The sequence below is a fragment of the Dipodomys merriami genome, unplaced genomic scaffold, assembly GCF_024711535.1.
Source record: "Dipodomys merriami isolate MVZ:Mamm:240054 unplaced genomic scaffold, mDipMer1.0.p SCAF_1442, whole genome shotgun sequence".
Classification (NCBI taxonomy): domain Eukaryota; kingdom Metazoa; phylum Chordata; class Mammalia; order Rodentia; family Heteromyidae; genus Dipodomys; species Dipodomys merriami.
In genome coordinates, this window is record NW_027202763.1 from 1 (window position 1) to 16,815 (window position 16,815).

Consider the following 16,815-nt stretch of genomic DNA (forward strand, 5'->3'; position numbering starts at 1 on the left):
TGCCTGTTAGCCATCTCCTATGGACTATGATGACATATCAAATATGAAGTTGTCTGGTCTGAAACTCTGGCCAAATGGTTCCGATCTCACTGAGTCTAAGGTGCCAGTGTCCAACATCTTGGGCAAGGGCATGACACTGAAGGTGTTCATGATGCTGTCTGGGAACTCCTCTCGGATCTTATTGAGAATCAGGGTGCCCATGCCTGACCTGGTGCCACCTCCCAGGGAGTAGTGCAGCTAGAAACCCTGGAGACAGCCACACCTTTCTGCTCACCACTTCCAACACTGACTCCACCAGCGCGGCTCCCTCTGTGTAGTGGCCCTTGGCCCAGTTATTGCCTGCCCTGTTCTGGCCTATCAGACACAAAGACATGATGAGACACATACTCCAGGAATAATGACTGTGCTATATGCATTGTGAAGACTATAGGCTCCTCTGAGCAACTTTGGCTATTATTTTAGATACACTTTGGTGAAATAAAGGAAATGTTTTCTTTTTTTGGGTCCAGTCATGGGCCTGAACTCTGGGCCTGGGCGTTGTCCCTCAGCTCTTCAGCTCAAGGCTAGTGCTCTACCACTTAAGCCACAGCACCACTTCTGGCTTTTATTTCCTGCTTATATGGTGCTGAGGAATCGAACCCAGGGCCTCATGCATGCAAGGCAAGCACTGTACTGCTGAGCCACCTTCCTAGCCCTCAGGAAATGTTTTCAATGTGTCTGGGACCCTACAAATCACCCAGGTTCTAAAGAAAGTAAAGACAATGTGGAGGAAGATACATTTTAACCCAAACCACGTGCGTACTTCTAAAAATGAGCAGAGCCTGGGGATGGGAAGGGGTCTCAGTGGTAGAGTGCTTGCCTCACATGCACAATGCCGTGGGATCGATTCCTCAACACCACATAAACAGAAAAAGCCAGAAGAGATGCTGTGGTTCAAGCGGTAGAGTGCTTGCCTTGAGCTGAAGAGCTGAGGTACAGTGCTCAGGCCCAGAGTTCAAGCCCCACGACCGACCAAAAAAAAATGAACAGAGCCTGCCTCAATACTGGAAAAGTACTTACTTTCACAGGAGGAACAGGAGAACAGAATGGTAAGAGGGAAGCTAAGCTGCAGGCACTTGTCTGCACCTTGCTCATACATAGCTGTGCTTTGATTTCTGGTGTCCTGAAGTGGTTCCCTGTTATTGCCAGGTATTTGAAATGGCCAGCAGCGCTGAAACCTTGTTGGAGGCATTCCCTGCTCGCTGTTCATTCCCTTCAGAGGCTGTTTGCAGACTGGCATTTATCTGTGCTGATTGAGTGGCCAGGGACATGACTCCCATGGACTGAAATAGGTAGGTTAGGTGAGGATGATATCTAGATGGATAAAGGCTCAGCTCAGCTCTGGGAACTGGAGTGCCTGGATGTTAGGAAGGAGGGGTGCCTATTAGCCATCTTCCATGGACCATGCTGACCTACTAAATATGAAGTGTCTGGTCTGAAACTCTATGGTTCCAATCTTACTGAGTCTAAGGTGCCAGGCTCTACGTCCACCATGATGGCCCGAGGAACATATTTGTTGCCTGTGGGAACAAGAGTTGACTTAGGCCTATACTTGACAAGGAACTTAGGGGCAGAGCTTATGATTCTAAGTGGCTCTCAGCATTCATTAACAGCATTTCAGACATGGAAACAGAAAAGATATCTTGAGAATGAATCACCATGCAAGAGGCTTCAGCAACTTTAAGGACGTTTGCAGTTGTCTATTTCCATGCATTTCATTCCTTTGCTTTGGGCATGGTGGCTGAAATCTCAGCTACTCAGGAGGCAAAGATGAGCATCAGGCTTTGAGTCTAATGGGGCAAAAGAAAGATGACAACACCTTTTCTTGTTGTTGTTGTTCATGGTGGGGCTTGAACTCTGAGCCTGGGCTGAGTCCCTCAGCTCTTCAGCTCAAGGCTAGCACTCTATCACTTGAGCCACAGTCCCACTTTCAGTTTTCTGAGTTGTTTATTGTAGATAAGGTCTCAGGGGCTTTCCTGCCCAGGCTGAATTTGAACCATGATTCTCATTTCTCAGCCTCCTGAGTAGCTAGGATTACTGGTGTGAGTCATCATTGCCTATCAGCAAGAACCTTTCTCTTTTTTTGTTAATTTTATTTTTATTGTAAAGGTGCTGTATAGAGGAGTTACAGTTACATGAGTAAGGAAATGAGAACATTTATTGTTGAACATTGTTACCCACTCCTTTGTTGTTCTCCCTTTCCTTCCCCAATTAAAAGTAGCTAGGTGCAGAGCACCATTGGCTCATGCCTATAATCTTAGCAACTGTGGATTTGGAGATCAAAGGATCGCTGTTCAAAGCCAGCCTCGGCAGGAAAGTCTGTGAGACTCTTATCTCCAATAAACTAATAGAAAACCAGAAATGGCACTGTGGCTTAAGTGGTATGGCTGCTTGTCTTGAACAGAAGAGTTGGGGCACAGTGCATAGGCCCAGAGTTTAAGCGCCACTGCTGACAAAAAAACAAACAAAACAAAAGAGCCAGGTGTGGCTCTTCAGCAAGTAAATGTAGAGGAATTCAAGTATAATGCTTTCCTGGGGAAAATACATAAAATACATATTTCTTGTGTTATAATGTTTCAATAATTGTTATCAAATAGCACATTTCCCTGTATTCAAATACTCAGAGCAACCTTGGGCAATTACTTGCAATTTGCCATTTAACCTGATTTTTCAAAAGGGATATCAGTTAAAATAATATAAACATGAGTTTGAGATTGCCCCCTTCCTAAACAATCACATGAAGAAAACTGGCCATCCTTCCTGATATGCAGGATCTAATAAAGACACAACATAAAATACTGCTCATAGGAGTGACACAATCCCACACAACTCTCAACCAAGGAACCACAAGATTAAAGTCTTATATCTTACTTAAGCAATATCAACACAAAATACCAAGGTGAGGACATCCCCAAATGTAGATCCATAAAACTCAAATACATTAAATAGCTCTGTCCTTTTGTTTGCACTTTTTCATTGGTTTATTACACAGGAAAACCAATTATCTACGATTCTGTTTGTATACAATAATGTAGAATGGAAACTCTTTATATAAAATTAAATGAATTTCACATTGACATTTACAAAAACTGAAAATCTACTCTGTAGACTTCAGTAAGGTTGTTTGTATTAGGAAAGACAATATGAATCATTTAAAAGCAGTGTTTACACATTATTATTGGGTTTTTCTACATCACAACAATGTTTTTTACTTTAAAAACCTTAAAAAGAATTTATTGTTGGCTAAGTATTCATATTCAAAATGCTGAAGTCCAGAAGTGTTATAGATTTCAGGGTGAGACACTTTATTTATGCTTTGTGATTTGGACTATTCACATATATATTAGTGACTGAACATCCCTCTTTAAAATTTTAAAATTTTCAATTTCAAAAATTTTCTTTTTAGAAATTTAATCTGTATTTTAAAGAGGGCAATGCAACTGGGCTCTGGTTGCTGAAGGGTGAAATTCTAGCTACTCAAAAGTCTGAGATCTTAGGATCGCAGATTGAAGCCAGCTGGGGCAGGAAATTCTGGGAGACTCTTATCTCCAAGAAACTACCTGAAATAGTTGGTGCCATGCCACCTCCTATGCCACCTCTGCATGAGATCGTGTTAGACAAAGAGCTTTAAGGAAGCATGCCTGCAGGAAGAGGGTGTTGGTTCAAGGCATCCCATACACTTGGCTGCACCTTTATAGCCTCTACCTTTATTCTTACTATATTCTTCTTGGCTGTACATTCGTTGCTTTTATTCTCATTTTGGCTATTTTTCTATTGATCCGTGAACAGAGCATGTTGTTTCTTTCCAGTCCAATGGAGATGACTTCTCTAAATAATAAAGACTAGGACCAAAGATTAAATGTGGGCGATGCCCCAATCAATCTATCATCTGATGTGACGCTGCCTCCAAAAACTCCTACAACTTCACAAGCGGTTTTGCAGCTCACGCATAGTAAACATAAAAACTTAAAATTTCCAAATATGTTACAACAAGCAGAATTAATGAATTAAACTAAGCTAGAAGGAGTTATCCCAGAAGCCCAGAGAGTTCTAAAAAAAGGAACCCCTGATAATAAAAGGAAAAGAAAGATTGAAGAGATGAAGGACAATGCCTATGCCCAGAGTTGAAACCCCATGACAAGAAAAAAAAATCCAGGTGTGGCTAGTCAGCAAGTACAGGTAGGGGGAATTCAGTAAAAGGCTTTCCTGAGGAATTCACAAGTGTATACTCAAAAATTAAAACAAAATATATGGTGGAGTGGCTCAGGTGGATACAGCACTTGACTTACAAGATGGAGGCCCCAAATTCGAACTACAATACCACCCTAAGAAAGGCAGGAACTCCTTCCTTGTCATTAGTATTCCTAGGGACCTATTCTGCCACGGTATTGGAAGCCAGTTGGGAGACACTCACTAGCTGCCTCATTGTAATACACCTCGATTCTCTGCAGCTGTAAGCTGCTGTCTACATAGTAGTTTCCAGTGCAGTCAATGTTGTGCTCATTGCTTAGCATTTCCCAAAACTGAGATGGAAATAGAAGTGTATTATGGCCTAGAATGTTAACTGTCCAAACAATGGATTTTAAAATAACTATAAGAAACCCAAGTCCTGTTGACACAACTATTTTTGTAAAAAAATTAGATTTTTTAAATTAAAAAAGCACAAAAATTGATAGTATTTTAGCTTTGTTAATCTCTTTGCTATCTTGCTGAATAGAAGACATCTGGGTTCTCCTATGAGTATTCTATCTTATGGGATACCATATTCTGTTTGGATTCTATGACCAGAACCTGGTCTTATATGGACATTAAGTTGCCAAAGCAGTAACTTGAAGACTCAGCTAGAAGGGTCTCCAGAACCCCAAGGGTCCTCAGAGCATACACTGATTTAGACAACCACTGATTTAGAAAACACCCAACTTAAGGGAACTGAGTTAGGGCATGAAAACTCAGAGAAATTTGCATTAAGGTGGACGAACTGTTCTCAATTATCTGATACTCATCAGTTGACAAAAAGGGAATCCTCTGTATCTGTCAGCTCAAAGACACTGCACTCCTTTCATTCAAATCAGACCAAAAATGCATTAGTCTATTCCCAGGAAACTAAGTACAATGACTTGAGTCTCAGGTAAGACAAAGACATGCAAGCCTTGCTTAAAAAACCACACCCACCTGGGCCACACAAATTAGGGAAATTGGGGAAACTATCTGGGGGACTTGATTTCCAGGAGGTTAGGGACTACTATGGAGCCCCACCTACCTCAGCCTAGACATGACCACCACCACCTGCACCCTCCAACCCCATCCTCTTCCTCCTCATCCCCCTAAATTTGAGACTAGGATCCTAGGCCAGTGTCATGCTCCCCTTTGCGCCAATCTGGTTGCCACAGTGGCTTGCCGGTATGTACATGATCTCCCTCACGGTGTAGGGCTGCAGAGCAGTTGGATGCGTGTCCTCAGCAGTGGTGTACACAGAGGCAAACAGGTAGGGCTGGGGAGCAGGAATCTGACACAGCCAACTCAGATCCCCATTTAAACCTCTGGTTGTTACAGGGGCAGAGGAGATGGGGTGGACTTGATAGGCAGAGCCAGTAGGTGCTCCAGCTCATTCTCCCTACTGCTGGGTAATCAGAGATAGCTACCTGTTATCACTTAGCCCTGGCATCCAGCTGTCAGCCTCAAGTCAATTAGCACAGCTGCCACTCTATTTGGAACCTCTTGTCACACTGCCATCCACGTCCCACCCTGACTCACAAGAGAGGCTGAACCCTGGAATCCAGGAAGCAAGAGGAGGGGCTTCCTTTACACAAGGTACTTGTGCCAGAAGCCAAGAACAAGCCTACCTTCTATTTTTGATAGGAGGGCCTAGAACTGAAGGGGCACGTTCAGCTGTGATCCCAAGAACAAGCACAAACTGTTGGATTCCATGACTGATTTCCATTCTGGGAAGAGTCAGGGGCTTAGGGCCTTGCCTTCATACTCAGGTTTTCTTTTCTTTTCTCTTAAAAGCAGCTTGCTTTATTACTTAAGCCATAGGTCTACTACAGTCTACTTTTTGTTTCATTTGGCTTTTGCTCCAAGCATGAGAACTCAGCTCCTGCTCTGTGTGTGTGTGTGTGTGTGTGTGTGTGTGTGTGTGTGTGTGTGTGTGTGTGTGTGTGTGTGTGTGTGTGTGTGTGTGTGTGTGTGTGTGTGTGTGTGTGTGTGTGTGTGTGTGTGTGTGTGTGTGTGTGTGTGTGTGTGTGTGTGTGTGTGTGGCCGGAGTTAGGCACGTTGGTGTTAGGGCTTGAAATTAAGGCCTGGTGACTCTTTTTGAGATTTTTACTATTATTGAGATTAGGTGATTACCTAAATTTCTCTTATTTCAGAATATTGTGGAATAGTGATATTTAGTTGAAGTCACAAACATATTTTAACCTTCACAATGCAAATTGTCATTATTATGGTTGTTAAAGTTTGTGAATTCTATAAGCTTTGACAATACAATTCTATAAGCTTTGACAATACAATTATTTCTCCCAGGTGATATATACATTTCTTTCCTTTTGCTTATTGTAAGACGTTCTGTCTTTCACTCTCATTCCTCTCCTCTCTTTCTGAGGTTTTATTGATTTACTTAGTTAACTGAAGGGTAGGTGGCTCTACTACTTGAGCCACAGCTAAACTTCTGCCTTCTTTAAGTGATTAATATGAGGCAAGAATTCCATGGGTAGTCCAGGGCAGTACAGAAAGGCTTGAAATCTGATGATCAGAGTTCAAAGTCAGCCTGGGCAGAAAAGTCAATGGGACTCTTATCTCCAGTCAACCTAATAGGTGGAAGATAGTAGAGCTGTAGCCTTGAGCAAAACACTTCAATTTTAAGTCCCTCAACTGAACACACTGAAGCAAGTTTCATGGACTTTCCTGTCCAGTATGGCTTTGAACCATGACCTACAGATTTCCGTTTCCTTAGCATTCAGAATTATAAGTGTGAGTCAACATTTACAAATCTTTAATTACCTCTTCTTTCACCTTTTCAGTTATTTATTCTTTCTTTCTTTCCTTTTGACATTTGTTATTAGGCGCTAGCTCTTATGCTGTTTTTTTGTTTCCCTTGAAACTACCATGCCCTACAACTTTGACCACAGGTAAACTACAGGCTGTTTTTCTTTTTTGCAGCTCTTTTTCTAGGGCTTAAACTCAGGTCACAGTGACTGAGGTTCTATTTTTTTTAATTGAGTGGTGGTTCTTAGGTCTTGAAATTAAGTCAAGATGACTTTCCTTGAGGTTTATTTATTTTTACCTTAATAGTAGCTGGTTTCACTACTTGAGCCACAGCTCAACTTTTGCATTTTTTGTGGTTAATAGGAGATTAGAATATCAATAGAAAGTCAAGAGCATTACAGAAAGGACTGAAATCTGAGAATCATGGTTCAATGCCAGTCTTGGGCAAGAAAGTCAATGAGACAATTATCTCTAACAACCACCAAGAGGTTAGAAGAAGTAGACCTGTAGCCATGAGCAAAACATAGCAAGTTCAAGCCCCCATACTGAACACAGTAAAATATGTCTCCTGTACTTTCCTGCCTGGGCTGGCTTTGAACCACAGTCCTCAGTTTTCAGTAATCTGAGCAGGTAGACTTACAGTTTTGATTTAGAAAGCCTTAATAGCTCCTTTTCCACCTTTTCATTTATTTGATTGTCCCTTCCCCCTTTTTCAAAGTTTATGTCCTTTATTATTAGGGCCTACTCATTTATGCTCAGTATTTAATTAATTAATTTATTGATATTGTCAGTTGGGGGCTTGAACTCAATGCCTAGGAACTGTCTGTCAGGGACACAGCAGGTACACTACTATTTTCAGACACAGTGCCACTTCTACTTAGTTGGAAAAAAAACAGTCACCAGGGGACTTTTTAGCCGAGGCTGGCTTCCAAATGTGATTCTCAGATCTAAGCTTCCTGAGTAGCAAGGATTACAGGCATGAGCCAGAGGCACCTGGCTTGTTTTTTTAGATCAAAACTAGCAGGCTCTACATTTAGGCCACACTACTTCACTGTCCATGAGATTTTTGGCCTTTTGTTTTTTGCTCAAAGCTAGCAGGAACAAAAACTCAACTCCTGAGGGTTCTTTTGGGGGGGGAGGGGAGGCTTGAATTCAAGGCCTAGTGACTATGAGGGTTGTTTTGTTTTATTTTGGGTATTTTGTTTTTCATTTCAAAGCTAGCAGGCTCTACTACTTGAGCCTCAGCTCAACTTCTGCCTCTATTTTTCTTTTAGTGGTTAATAGTAGATAAGAGTCCCATGGGAACCAAGGCACTACACAGTATCCTAAAATCTAAGGATTACAGTTTAAAGCCAGCCTGGGCTAGAAAGTCCATCAGACTCATCTCCAATTAACCAGATGAGACAGGAAGTAGTATTTTTAAACTTGAGTAAAAACCCTCAAGTTCAAGCCCATGTCTAGCACACTCAAAAAGAAGTTAGTTGGACTTTCCTGCCCAGGCTGGATTCGAACTGTAATCTTTACATTTCAGCTTGGATTAAAGATATGAGTCTATATTATAAAAAACTAATTGGCTCTTTTCTTCTTCACATACATTTATTTATTTGTTGGTTCTCTCTCTTGTTTTTAGGGCCTCACCAATCTTGCTGAAGGATAGAATGCTCTAAAAGTTTAGTAACAGTTGCAATTTGGTTCATTTTTTGGTTTTGGTGATTAGTAGGAGGGAAGTATAGACACTCCCACAAGGTCCTGAATTATACTGATTGCGGTTCATTGTCAGAGGACAAGGAAAGTTCATGAAATTCTTATCTCAAATTAACCTCCAAAAGATTGGAAATGGTCAAGCAAAAACTTGTAGATCATATCCCAGAAAGGAACACACACACACTCATACACACACACACACACACACACACACACACACACACACACACACACACACACACAATGGGCTTTTTACACACACATACACACACACACACACACACACACACACAATGGGCTTTCCTGTCCTGGCTGGCTTGGAATAGTAATGCTCGATTTCAGTGTTTTGAGTAGCTAGAATTTCAAGTGTGAGCCACCAGTTTCTTGTTAATTTTTATCATTTCTAAGACTCTTTGTGCTCTCTTGTACTTTTTTAAAAATTTATTTTGTGGTTGTCTTAGTGCTAGATCTGTTTTTCACTTACCTTTTTATAAAACTTTTTTTTCTTAGCTTTATCTTAGCTTTTTTTAGGCTCAAGGTTGCTGCTCTACCACTTCAGCCACAGTTCCACTTCTTTTTGCTGATTAGTTGGGAATAGGAGGCTCATTGACTTTCCTACCCAGGCTGGCTGTGAACCACAGTCCTCAGATTTGAGGATACTGTGTAGTGCCCTTGAATTCCTGTGGGACACTTCTGTCCTATTTACCACCAAAAGATAAAGAGAGTGGGGCAGAAGTTGATCTGTGGTTCAAATAAGAAAGCCTGCTAGCTTTGAATTTAAAAAAATACTTGGAAGTCTAATTCTGGTACTAATTGTACACTATTTAAACAAAACAAAACAAAACAAAAAACAAAAACAACTTATGCGCAGTGACCAGGTAATTAGGATTCCTAACTGATAATCTGAACTCATTTCCCAAAGCCTTTTTAAGATATATATGGTCATTTGTGTCAGCTGAGGAGAGATTAAAGAACAAGGCTTTACAGGCCAGTTACTCAGGACTTGGAAATCAGGATCCATTGGCAAAGCTTTTCAGAAAATGACTAAAAACTCACTCTTCACAATTCCAAATTGTTCTTCCTTCTGTGCAAGGGAAAGAGGGATGAGAAGGAAGAAATATGGGAACTAAGAAACCTCAAACAAGGTAAGTTATGTTAACTTTATTAGATAAAGTAAAACATAGGTGTACGGTGTGCATTCCAGAAAAGGACATGTCACCTCTGTGTGGATCCCAGTTAATTTAGTTAATCGATGGTAAGAAGTAAAACCCACTATTGTATTTATAGAAAGGAGGTACATGGCAGGCAAGTCAGTTCACTAACTTCAAGGATTTTGAACATAAAGGAGTGAAAGTGTTTGATTCTGTTTGGGCAACAGGAAGGAACAGAGCTGAGGAGGACTGAGATGTGCAGACATTCCCCAAGAAAGATCTCACTGACATCAATTCTTCAGATGCATGCTGGTTGCCAGTGGCTTATGCCTGTAATACTACTCAGAAGGCTTAGATCTGAGGATTGTGGTTTGAAGCCATCTGGGATAAGAAAGTTTGTAAGTCTTTTATGTTTTACAACTCAAGAATATTCATATTTGTTGCTAATTGCAACCCAAGGCAGTGCAATAGGATACCAAGCTGAAGAAAATTAGAAAATACCAGACAGGTATAGAGAAAAAGAAAAAAAAATCAATGAGGACCTTGGGTACCAAGGCTTACTGGCACCTGGGCCCCAGGTCACACAAGCAATCATATTTATTTGAATTCATGCTGGGAATGTTACCATGGATACATGCAAAAATGAAGCTTCTATATTGCAATCAGAGCCACCACAGTGAGTGAGAAACACTGGTTCCCTTTTTGTTTTGAGAAAGGAGAATGCAACCCAGAGAAAATCCAGACATTTGGTCTATTTTATCTAGCTTCCTAGGTTAAGTTGTCAATTCTTTTACCTCCCAGGCTTCAAGGCCTTTAAAGCACTATGGAAGGGGGCAATAGTTTAACCCTCTCCAGAGCTGTGCTTTTTTGTAAAATTGTGAAAATACCATACAGAGGAGTACAATTACATTGGCAAGATAGTGAGTACATTTCTTATCAAGCATTCTTACCTCCTCCTTTGTTTCCCCTTACCATCCCTTCCCCTCTCAACCCCCCTTCTCTCCCTCCATCCCCCACCGAAGTTGTAAAGTTCGTTTTTCAACATAACATCTTATACATTTCATTGTTGTAATGGGGTCACCTGTAACCCTATTTATATATTTATTTATTGATTGATTTTTTTATTGTGAAAATACCATACAGAGGAGTTACAATTGCATGGGCAAGATAATGAGTACATTTCTTATTAAGCATTGTTGCCTCCTCCTTTGTTTTCCCTTCCTATCCCTTTCCATCTCCCATCCCTCCCCCCATCCCTCCCCACACCCCTCCCTCCCGCTCTTCCTACCCCCCCCAAGTTGTAAAGTTCGCTTTTCGACATAATGTGTTGTACATCTCATTGTTGCAATGGGTCCACCAGTATCCCTATTTAAACAATTTGTTTTTCTTCCCTTCCTTTCCACAAATTATACCAACATCAAATACAGTGAAAGCAGGGCTAATACCATGGGGGAGGTACATATAAAGCAACAAAGAAATCATTTTATAAGTATGTTGGAAACAATCTCAAGAAAGAAAAAAACTTTGAATCCTTATCTTGGGGTTCATTTCACCTAACATCAACTTGTCTGACAGTTTCTGTTTGTCTCAGACATATACTAGTTATTTCAAATAACTTTGGGCCTGGCTTACTTCACAGAGCTGTGTTTTAACCTTTGCATGGTCAGCTCTCAGCTTTCTGAGTACTATTGAGGTGGTGTTCCAACCTCTCAAACCTTTTCCAGGTTCAACAGCTCAGCTCGAGTCTCCTACACCTATTAATATTAATAGTATAGATTACAAACAGTAAAAAGATAAAAATAACATTATACATTTAAACAGAAATAACTGACTGCATTCATTTATCCAGGACAAAAAATTTAGCACTGCTGTTTAAGTCACTAATAACACTTTTTTAAGATATACTTTCATGGATTTCATAAAACTTCCTATATACTCCTTAGAGTGTCTTTTTACCTCCCATTTTTATTTATTGCATTTGCATAGTAGTATATCATCCTTAAAATCATATCACCTCATAATTAAAGTTTATCTTGTAAGTAAATACTTATGAGACTCCAATAAAATATCAAAAAAGCTGAAAGTGGATCTGTGGCTTAAGAGCTATAGTACAAGCCTTGAGCAAAAGAGGCTCAGGGGCACTGTCCAGGCCCAAAGTTGAATCCCTAGTGTCCACACATATACCCCCCACCCCCACCCCAGACCCCACACACAATCAGATGATAATGTCTATGAAGTTCTTCCTTAGGATGATCTTGGTGATGTCAGCAACTGTATGAAGTTTCTATCTCTCTTCCATGCATTTGTGGTAGTAGACAGCAGAGTCACTGTAGTATAACATGTGTCTAAGATGGCATTAGCAAAGGCTATCATGTAACATATGCAACATAATGTCCAGCTCTCTTGATGGTAGATCTGCGCATCTTGAGACTTGATGTGACCCATGTACTCCTAAACTCGCTTTCCCATCCTCTGTGCCACCTGCTGCAATGATTCACTATCCACACCAAATAGGCTTTCATAACCTTTCCCTAATTATCTGAATACTGGATGCCAGAGATGTCATGGAGACACTCTGTGGCTATTCCCCTCCCCTGACAGTCCATTTTACCTCCTATGCTCTCCTCACAGATGTGGGCAATGGTCTCTGAGAGACTTCGTGCCTCATCTTGGAGAGATTTAGTTTCATTGTATCCATAAGCTTTGGGAAATCATGCAGTGAAGGGTCCAGGTTAGGAACATAGCTCCTCCTTCTGCAGGTTTTCCTGTATGTTCTCTTGGCCATTGAACAGAAGGGGGGTCTCTGAAAGGGAATTTATATGGTGTTCTCTGTCTGTCTTGGTCCATATAACATAGAACCACTTTCCCATCCCTTTAATGATTTAGACATGCTCCATGTGATTTGTGCTGCACTGCTCTCAATGTAGTAACAATGTAGAGGACACAACTGGATGTTGTATGGATAGCTGTCCATACTTGGGCATGAGTCCCCTTCCAGCCAGGGCCCATAACTCCATGCTGGGAAAGTGAGAGGAAGATTAGCTGGCTTATATCTATGTAGTCTGAATGACCCCAGGAGGCATTGAGGCCTCCTTTTCATGTCCATGGCCCCTCAGCATATTGATAAAGAATGACACACCATGCCCAATCATCACCAAAATGCTCACCTGGTCCTGGGCATTATCACCACCATCTCACCCACTTCTAGAATATTCCCTTTTTCAAGGCATTGCCAATCCTCCTCCTTGCATTCTCAGTTAAAATACTGCTGTCCATGAGTAAAGAGCAGAAGACAAGGAAGCAGCTACCCTAGGGAAAGTAAATACTGGACCTCTTCCATGGTGAGAAGATAATGCAACCTGCAACTATAAAATAGCGAAGGACTTAAGATGGTTGTGCACACAGTTTGTGTAGAAAAAATGCCAGACCTAGTATGCCCTGTTCAGAGTTTCAGTCCATAATCGTCTCTAACAAAGTCATCTCAGGTACAGATAAACCAAGTTCATAGTGTCTTTCCTTCTTTTATTCTGTGCCTTTCTGGGGCTTGCAATCAGGAAATGGATACTATACCTGTAGTTTGTTTTTCCCCTCAAGTCTACTGTTTTACCACTGGAGCCACAACTCTACTTCTAGATTTTTTTTGTACATAATTTGAGATAAAATTCGTATAGGCTTTCCTACCCAAGTTGGCTTCAATCACTGATCCTCAGCCTCATGAATAGCTAGGAGTACAGGCTTGGCCACTGAGCCTGGCAGCAATACTCTTCCTTTTTTATTTCCTTTTCTTTATTTTTTTTTGTCAGTTATGGGCATGAATTCTGGGCTTGGGCACTGTCCCTCATCTCTTCAGATCAAGGTTAGTGTTCTACCACTTGAGCCACAGCGTCCCTTCCAGCTTTCTTTCTGCTTATATGGTACTGAGGAATTGAATTCAGGGCCTCATGAATGCAAGGCAAGCACTCAACCATTGAGCCACCTTCCCAGCCTCATTTTCATTTTCTTAAAAAATATTATTAGGAATATGATGTTCAGAGGGGTAACAGTTAAGTCAGTTAAATTAAACAGTTGTCAGGTAATGAATACATTTTTGGGGGATAATTACACCCCTTCCCTTGCTCTCAGTTTATCCCTCCCACTGTGGCTTTTTTGTGGTTAACTGGAGATAAGGGTCTTCCAGACTTTGCTGCCCAGGGTGACTTTGAACCACAATCCTCAGACATCAGTCTGCTGATGAGCTAGGCTTGAGCTTTAAAGTCAGGATGACTGTTCTGAAGGTTGTTCTATATTTTCTATGGGCTGTGGGCCTGAATGGACTTAGGCAGTGAATGCCAGGCAGGTCTGTCATCTGGAAGCATGTGTCCTACTTAAGCCTGAAGCCTGACTGGCTCTCAGAACAGATAGGTGATGCTTTCAGAGCAAGAACCAGTGTGTACTAGCTCAACAGAAGTCCTCACTATATTTATCTCATTCAACAACTACTGGGTTGCTTATCTTATCAACACTTTTTCTTTCTTAAGAATATATGTATTGTAAGATTGCAGTAACTACAGATTTGTAATGGCCTAAGAATATATGTGTGTTATCATATTTAATATCCAAACTACATAACTGCTCCAAATCATGTTTTATTTATCTTAAAGTAGTTCTTGAATAATACTCTTTATTAGTAATGATATTATTAATATAAGTATTAAAGTTCTTCAAACATGTTTCTCTTATTAGATTAATCCTTACAGTGACATTGAAAACACCTTCTGGAGCAGCAATGGAAAAGATACTTGGTGAATACTAAGAATGAGGGATGAGAAGTGTGAAAAACTAAGAGACTTACAAGTGTGACTGGGAAACATCTTCCACAGAGCAGAACCCCAGACTTTTGAAGGTATGTCAGTGTGAGAATAGGTCTTCAACCAGTTCACATGACCACATGGGTGAGTCTCAATGTTGCCACATAGATTCCTATATGAAAGACTCATGTCTGATGGGCTTTCACAACGCCAGATTTATGAAAGTTTGCTGTCTTCTTTCCTTCAATATTACTTCATACTTTAGTATTGAGTGCATTTTTTCTTTAAAGCATGAAAAAAACACCATCTTTTGGACTGAAGTGTTTCCTGTCTCCCTAAGAATAGCTCTGGTATTTAAGAGGATTCCTGACAGGTTCCAGTGCCTCACTTCTTTAATACCAGCTACTCATGAGGCTGGGATTTGAATATCACAGTCGAAGCCTGCCTTGGTAGGAGAGTCCATCAGAATCTCATCTCCAATCAACTACCAAAAAAGCCAGAAGTGGAGCTGTAGAGAAGCCTGAGCCCCTGCCCAGCCTTCAGGCACACACACACACACACACACACACACACACACGTGTCTTCCTGCCAGGCTTGTCCATGGGGTCCCATGAAATTGTTGGAGACCTCTCTTCAAATGGACTCACCCTTGTATTCATGCCATTAATGTGGAAATTGACTCTCAGTCACCTATAGATCTATTGGTTCAGATTGTGTATTTTGCATCCCACTTCCTCTGCTTGTTTTCTGAGGTGAGTCTTATAGCTCAATACAGCTGTCCATACACTTCAAGATGCTGCTTATGATCTCAGGGCCTGCATTCACACTCCAAATGGAAAAATAAAATATAACCTGAGGGTCTTGTTTAAATAGGGATGCAGGTGGACCTATTGCAACAATGAGATGTACAAGTCATTATGTCAAAAAACGAACTTTGCAACATTGCTGGGGGGGGAGGATCTGGTAAGGGGTCAGGGAAGGTATAGGAAGAGATGGGAAGGAAAACATAGGAGGAGGCAACAATGTTTGATAAGAAATGTACTCATTATCTTGCCCATGTAATTGTAACCCTTTGTACAGTATTTTTACAAAACAAAAACAAAAACAAGAACAAAAAACAAAAAAACAAATCAGCAACTTGCAGATGGCTGCCGGTTTTACATTTGTTTTCTTTGCAAGGTGACCATACTGGGTCTGAATGACATGGCTGAAAAGTGTTTCTAACCTGGCATTGCTGAAGTCTGGCAGGCTACCAAGGAAGCCATAGGCCAACACGGCCACATAGGCCCTGTGTTCGAAGCCTGGTCCTGACCCCTACCAATGCAGGGAGATCCTAAGAGTCTGGTTCCTATACATAGGAATACCGATAGAAGGTTATGAATGTCAAGGTTGAATTAGTTGTTCCTTAATGATAATACTATAAAATTAAACAGAGTGATTTTAAGAGGCCAATGGATTTTAATGGATATATTTTGACACATTAAAAGAATACTATTAATTACATGGACACAATAGATTCAGGACAGTAGTTGATTTAATCAATATTTCATTAAGGATGGAAATGAAAATATTAATTACATGGAGGCATAATAAATACCCAAGAATTGCTAGGAATGTAGTTTATATAACTGAAGAATGTATAGACATCTCTGGCACTCTTTAAAGATCTATATTTATTTGTGTAGTACCATCTGCATGTCAATCTGTTCTTATTTTGTCAATCCCTGGGGCTTGATCTCAGGTGCTGGGAACTTCTTGTAAGCTCTATATGCCCCAGGCTGGTGTGCTGACACTCACCCATTCATGAATTGGGCCATGTAGGCTATGAGTGCAGATGCCAGCCCTCAGAAAAATTGAATGGTGGAGTAAGAAGCCTATGGTGACACATGTTTTCCTTTTCTGTGAAAGTCCTGGGTGTCAGGTGTGAAGTTTCATACATAGGCAAATCTATATCTTATGTAATAAATGTAGTAAATGTTTTATGTGTAATAACAGTCAATAAAAATAAATGGTAAATAAATAAAATAAAACAAAAAATAAAATGAATAACTACACTAAGTGCAATATGGAGTCAACATACAGGGCTCGATCTCAGGGCCTGGGAACTGCCTGGCAGCTGAATTGGCTAGAGGCTGCTGTGCTGGCAGGCA

The 16,815-nt window shown here is 40.8% G+C and overlaps 1 pseudogene; it reads right to left on the reverse strand.

The window, feature by feature from the left end:
* Positions 1–24: 24 nt before the first annotated feature.
* On the reverse strand, positions 25–5,980 carry LOC138826591 (tubulin beta-2A chain-like; annotated as a pseudogene).
* Positions 5,981–16,815: the final 10,835 nt, after the last annotated feature.